Below are 5,892 nucleotides of genomic sequence, written 5' to 3' on the forward strand. Positions count from 1 at the left end.
CGTGTGAGGGAATCCCCAAACAACAATGACCTAGGGGCGCCTGGATGGCTCAGTTGGTTAAGCGTCTAACTCTTGGTTTGGGCTCCGGTCATGGTCTCACAGTTTTGTGGGTTCGAGCCCCGCGCTGGGCTCTGCGATGGCAGTGCAGAGCTTGCTTGGGATTCTCTCCCTCTCCCTCTCTCTCTCTGCCCCTCCCCCACTCACGCTGCCTCTGTCTCTCTCAAATAAATACACTTAAAAAAAAAAAAAAAGGAAAAACAAAACAAAACAAAAAATAATGACCTAAACAATATAAAGGTTGTTTTTCCACCCCTGAGACAAAGGAGGTAGGCTAATGCCTCCACAGTGGCTAGAGCTCCTTCCATTCTGTGCTTCTCCATCCTCGTGGGCATCACGGTCCAAGATGGCGGCCTGAGCTCTGGCTACCACCTCCGTACTCTAGATGGCAAGAAGAATGAGAGTGAGGACATGCCCCTTCTTCTTCCATCCTCTGAGGCAGAACTTATTTACCTGGCTTCACTAGAGTGGCCTGTGGGCAGTTGTCCACATGTCTGGGGCTCTAAGGACTAAACTGGAAACTCAGTGCTGGGTTTCCTCAACACAGAGGTGGCAGCTCTGGGAGCGGTTGGATTCCCCAATGAGAGTGTCCCCACCCCCCCATCCCCACTCCGAGGCCTGGAAATGAGGATGGGCAGAGGAAGGGAAGTCCACAAGACTGGAGGGAAATACGGAGAGCACAGTGTCAAGGAGAAAATTGCAATCGACAGTGACCAGTGCTAAAAGTGAGGCACCCAGGAAGACGTCATGGAAAATGACAACAAAGATGCCCCAAGCATCAGTCCCTCCATTTAAGCAACCATTAAGCTGGCAAACACTGATAGAATCAGCTTTTTTCGGAACGTTGGAATCTAATTAAAAAAAAACAAAAAAACCCTAGAGCAAGCAGGGGAATGATTAATGAAGAAAGAAGCCTCTAAATTCAGTAAGAAAATGTTGCAGCATTTTTTGCTTACCTGCCTACCATCTCCCATTCCCCAGCTGAGCAACAGCCCAGAGGACAGTAGCCTGAATCCCTGGGGCCCTGATATGGACTTTGTTTTAAAAGTGTGGTTGTGCATTTTGACCGGGCTGGCAGTTCCCTGAAGGATCTGACCTTTGCTTCATCGCCTGGCTGGAGCAGCTCCCCAGGTGGCATCTGTTGAAAACATTTAAAGACATACTACCCATAGCTGTCTGGGGCAAGTGAGGGCAGAGGGGGTAGGCAGCCGAGAAACCAGAAAGGCTGGGGAAAAGGAGACTGAGGATGAAAACACCGGGGAAGCAAGGTCTCTGAAGGGCTACTTCATATACCAGGGAGCCCAGAGTGTAAAGCATATGCTGAGGGCCAGACACATGCTCAGAAGATACCTGAGAGGACCCTAGGCTTTCACCTTTGGTTGATCTCTGGGCCCATGCAAGCAGGAAGTAAGGGCTAAGGCAGAGTGGCAGGTGTCCTGGCTAAGTGAGCAGAAATGTCCAGCTCAGAGGCAATCTGAAAAGACCAAGAGAGTTTTCTTTTAGTTGTTTAGTTGTTTAGTTTCTTTTAGTTTTTAGTTGTTTTGTTTTGTTGTTTGTTTTTGGTCTTGTTTTTTGGCTCCAGGTGTTTAAAGAAATCTGTGTTTGGTCAGTGGTTGACTGATGAGATAATGGAACAGACTTCAGTGACCACGCATGATAAGGAATACAGTCTCCAAAAAATAGTTTGGAAATGTCAGTAAACAAACGGATGACTGTAACTCCTAATCAGAAATAACAGTGAACCTTCCAAAGGAGGAACAGAATCTAATTTCTATAGTTGTAGTACTCAAGATTTGCAATTTTCAACAAAGAGTTACAAAGCAAACAAAGAAAAAGCATGACTCATTCAGAGGAAAAAGACATGGACAGAAACCATACCTGAAGAAGCCCAGATATTGGACTTGCCAAGAACAAGACTTTAAATGAACTGTCTTAAATATGCTGAAAGAGCCAAAGGAAACTTTGGACAGAGAACTAAAGGAAGCCAGAGAACAATCAAAATATATACCAACAGAAGATATCAACAAAGAGCTAGAAATCATTAAAAGGAACCAAATAAAATACTCTGGAGTTGAAACTGAAACATTTCAATACAACAATTGAAATGAAAAATTTGAAAAGCTCAACAACACTGACAAATCCTTAGGTAAACTAAGAGAAAAAAGAAGATGCAAATAATTAAAGTCAGGAATGAAAGTGGGGACAATACTGTGACACTTGCAGAAGGAAAAAGGATTATCAGAGAATCCTATGAACACTTGTGCACCAACAAATTAGACGACTTAGAAGACAGGTACAAATTCTTAGAAACACACAAATTATCAAAAATGACTCAGGAAGAAAGAGGAAATTGGAGCAAGCCTATTTAAAAACAAACAAACAAAACCCAAAATGAGATTGAATCATGGATCAAAAATCTCCCCAAAGGCAAGATCAGACGCTTCTCAGGGTGAATTCTATGACACCCTTAAAGAAGAATTGATAAAAATCCTCAAACTCTACCAAACTCTATGTTTTCCAAGTTAGGGGCTGAAATTCAACCTCTCACTACAGTACAACACTGAATGCTCTCAAAACAGCAACAAACCAGGCTGGGTAGTCCTTCCTTAAGGATTCTGCAGCGGGCACTCATGTGTTAGTTAGAGTTGGAGTTTGTCATGATCCTTAAGTGCCCTTCCCTTTTAAAGAACTTATAATTTTATAATTTTGTTCATTGTAATTCATTTCCCTAATGTATCAAGGATCATTATTTGTAGATTATTTTGTCTGTCAACATGCTGGCCCACCCCATTTCCATCTTGGGTTAGCTTGCATTGAAGCAGACTTTTAAAAATATTTGGTTTCTCCTATTTGTCTATAGCTAATTGATTTCTGGCAAGGGGGCCAAGGCCATTTATTGGCGAAAGGGCAGTATCTATATTTATTTATTTGAGATGAAAGCAGAGTTTATTGAAAAAAACATATACATAGTAAAACCTTGGTTTGCAAGCATAATTCATTCCAGAAACATGCTTGTCATCGAAAGCACTTGTATATCAAAGCAAATTTCAAGAACCATTGGCTCAGTTGTGATCATGTGACATTCAGCGTCACATACTACTCATATCGCCAGGTATCGCTCATTTATCAAGTTGAAATTTCTGAGAAATGTTTACTTGTCTTGTGGAACACTTGTGGAACAAGTTACTCATAATCCAAGGTTTTACTGTATATATGGAGAGAGAGAGAGAGAGAGAGAGAGAGAGAGAGAGATACTGATGGAGAATCCTGGAGAGTCATGAAGGAAAAGAGCACAAGTCTAGTCTCTACTTGGGGTCTGGGGTTTTTATTGGCAATTATGAAGGACAGTCTCTTTAACAAAGGGTACTGGACAACTGGATATCCATATGCAAAAGAATAAAGCTGGTCCCAGGCCTCACACCATAATACAAGAATTAAATCAAAATGGATCAACCACCGAAATACAAGTGCTCTTATAAAACTCTTAGAAGAAAATATAGAGATAAAAGTTCATGGCTTTGGGTTTGATGACAGACTGTTAGATATGACACTGCACAAGCAAGGAAAGAAAAAAATTGATCCCCTGGATTTAATAAAAACTAAAGGCATTTGTGCAGTAAAGGACATTATCAGAAAGTCAGAAAAGACAACCCGAGGAATGGGAGAAAAGATTTGCAAACTGTTTATCTGATAGGGAGCTGGTATCCAGATAGGGAAAGAACTCATACTGCTCCACAACAAAAAGATAACCCAATTTAAAAATGGGCAAAGGACTTGAACAGATGTTTCTATTAGATGTTTTCTATTAGATGTTTCTCCCAACAAGCACACGAAAGACGGTCACCACCACTAATTAACGGTGGTACCAGAATGAGGTACCCCTTCATATGCACTAGGAAGGCAATAATAATGATGATGATGATAATTATTATTCTATTATTGTCTAAATAAAAAATAACAGCATTGGATGGTATGGAGAAACCGGAACACTCTATTGATTGCTGGTGGGAATGTAAAATGGCTCATCCTCTGCAGAAAACAGTTTGGTGGTTCCTCAAAAAGTTAAACATAGAGGTTGGTTAAGCATCCGACTCTTGATGTCATCTCAGGTCTTGATCTCAGGGTCATGAGTTCAAGCCCCGCAAAAAAAAAGTTACACATAGAATTTCCATATGATCCAGAAATTCAACTCCTAGGTATGTACCCAAAATCATTGAAAAAGGTACTCAAATATATGTACACACGTTTACAGTAGCACGACTGATCATAACCAAAAGGAGGAAACAGCCCAGATGTCCATTACCGAATGGATGGATATACAAATTCTGGCACATACACACACTAGAATATCGTTTAGCCGTAAAAAGGAATGAAGGCAAATAGATACCACGACGTGGATGAATCTTGAAAACATTATGCTAACGAAAGAGGCCAGACCCAAAAGGTCACATACCGTATGATTCAATTTTTTGAAATGTCAAAATAGGTAAATAAATCCATAGATAAATCCACGGAGATAAAAGTAGCTTGGTGGTTGCCAGAGACTGGGGGAGAGGGGATCAGAAGAAACTAAATAACAAGCGGGAGGTTTTGGGAGTGATGGAAAGATTTTGGAACTAGGTGGAGGTGGCTGGGATTTCACAACACTGTGAATGTACTAAATGCCATTGTACACTTTAAACTTATTTTTATTTTATTATTATTTTTCTATTTGAGAGAGTGCATAAGCAGGGGAGAGGGGCAGAGAGAGAGAGAATCTCATGCTGAGCATGGAGTGGTACTTGGGATTGGATCCCACCACCATGAAATCGTGACCTGAGCCAGATCAAGAGGCAGAGGCTTAACCAACTGAGCCACCCAGGCGCCCCTCCCCAATTGTACACTTTAAAAAGGTTAATGTAATGTTATGCGAATTTTACCCTAACTTACAAAAACGAGGGGTGCCTGGGTGGCTCAGTGGGTTGAGTGGCAGGACTCTTGATTTTGGTTCAAGTCATGATGCCATGGTTGTGGGATCGAGCCATTTTGGGGTTCTCTCCCTCCCTCTCTGCTCCTCCCCCCTCGAAGTAAATAAATAAACATTAAAAAAAAGGAAGCCACTCAGAAATGTCACAGTATGGACAATCTCAGCTCACCCTGTGGACCCCCAAATCCAGAATTCTTAGGCCAATTCTCAGGTCATCGGTAGCCATGTCATTCCCCAACAATTTTGTCTAGAGCTCCTGGTGGCTCTGAGGCTCTAGAAAACAGAGCAGGAAAATTCTCAGAATGTTAGCTCACCCCGGGCCACTAGGGCTCCCTTATTGTGAGTAATGCCGGGGCGGGGGTTGGGAGGGCGGAAGGGGGAGACGCGGGGACCTAACACCACAAGGAAAGATGCCCCTCGAGCAAATGAGCTAAGGTCCCCGCAGAGCTGCCAGACACCTGTGAGATCACAGGTCTTCCCGTCACTCCTAAGGTCAGCGCCCTGTCCTATGCCAGGTTATACCTCGGCATCCCCACGGCGCCACCCCGGCAGGCCGGCCCCCGGCGCGCCCCGAGAACCCCACCTCCGCCTCCAGCGCGCCAGGCTCCGGGGGCGGGGGGGGGGGGGGGGGGGGGGGGAGGAAGAGGGCGGGCCCGGGGGCGGGGCGGGCCAGGGCCCCGGCCGGAGCCGGGGGCGGAGCCGGAGCCGGGGAGGAAACGGGGGCGGGCCAGGGGGGCGAGCAGAGGCCCGGGCCGGAGCCGGGGGCGGAGCCAGAGTCCGGGGTGGAGGCAGGGCCGGGGCCGGGCCGGGGGCGGGGCCGAGGCCGGCGCTGGGGGCGGCCCGAAGCCGGAGCCGGGGAGGAACCGGGG

General features: G+C 45.1%; 1 long non-coding RNA gene across 1 annotated transcript; it reads right to left on the reverse strand.

Annotated features, from left to right (window-relative positions):
- Positions 1-1,007: 1,007 nt before the first annotated feature.
- On the reverse strand, positions 1,008-5,301 carry LOC132685922 (uncharacterized). Its single transcript, XR_013553219.2, has 3 exons — positions 5,193-5,301; positions 1,431-1,531; positions 1,008-1,195 (listed from the first exon to the last, which is right to left on the reverse strand). It is a non-coding gene; the product is annotated as an uncharacterized LOC132685922 (long non-coding RNA).
- Positions 5,302-5,892: the final 591 nt, after the last annotated feature.

The sequence above is a fragment of the Panthera onca genome, chromosome F1 (genome assembly GCF_046562875.1).
Source record: "Panthera onca isolate mPanOnc1 chromosome F1, mPanOnc1 haplotype 2, whole genome shotgun sequence".
NCBI classification, from domain to species: Eukaryota; Metazoa; Chordata; class Mammalia; order Carnivora; family Felidae; genus Panthera; species Panthera onca.